We start from the raw sequence: 988 nt of genomic DNA on the forward strand, positions 1-988 counted from the left end.
GGGGTAAGTCTTATTTAGTTGGCATTAATATTTTTCATGAAAGGTTTTAGAGCAAGTCTGTAAAGGTGATTTTAAAGGAACGATTGTATCATTTTGTTGGAACATTTTTTGGAAACTTTCCTACGGAAAAAAAAACTTCCCTTTCGAAATTGAAACCCAATTTTACAACCCCCATTCTTATTTGTTGCGTGATTTTCGGGGAAATACTATTTCAAAAATGTTTCTTTCCCAGAGAACATGAATATTCCATCCCTGCATTGTCAGGAAAACTTTCCCAATTTGGGACTTTGTCTAAATTTTTGCAAACAAGACCCGGGTTGTTACAGAAGGACATTGTTTTTTAAAAATTTTTGAAAAAAGGATTGGGGTAGGAGTTTTTAAAAGGTGTTTGGTAAGCTGCTTTTGTGAAACTATAAAAGTTAATTGTAAGAATGAAAGAGTTTGAGTTTATTAGAGATAAAATTACTTTTTGAATACTAGATGATTTGTATTTTTTTTCATCCAGGGAAAGCTTTACCCCTTCCATTATTTTAAAAGAAATTTTTTGTTTTGTTATGATGAATTAAAATGATGACTCGCATAAAGGGAATAAAGTACAGATTGTGTGTTGTGTTATACCTTGGTAAAAAAAGTTTTTTGATTTTGAACATTGTGTAAGATAAAAATGTACTGCAAATTCTTTGATGATTCAAGTTTTATTGAATAAGTTTTTTAAAACATAAATCATAGATAAAAAAACAAGGGGATAGAAAGGAACGGCAGGAAATTGGGACCATTTCAGTAAAAAAAGGAAAATCGAAAAACCCTACGACAGACAAAAGAAAAACAGAAAAATTGAAAAATCATACATAAGAATAGGACATTGGGCATGCAGAACACACAAGTGCGACAATAACTTTTGTAAAGTGTAAACCAATTAAACGGAAAAAAAAAGCCAAACACTGACTGACAAACATACGATGTAGACACACAAAGAGGGGAAAAATTT

At 30.9% G+C, this 988-nt stretch overlaps 1 protein-coding gene across 1 annotated transcript in view; it reads left to right on the forward strand.

The window, feature by feature from the left end:
- Positions 1–988, forward strand: part of LOC119591030 (transketolase-like) — a gene marked incomplete at its 5' end in the record, with an annotated part of 33,374 nt that overhangs the window by 24,928 nt on the left and 7,458 nt on the right.

This window comes from Penaeus monodon, chromosome 28 (genome assembly GCF_015228065.2).
Source record: "Penaeus monodon isolate SGIC_2016 chromosome 28, NSTDA_Pmon_1, whole genome shotgun sequence".
Taxonomy (NCBI): domain Eukaryota; kingdom Metazoa; phylum Arthropoda; class Malacostraca; order Decapoda; family Penaeidae; genus Penaeus; species Penaeus monodon.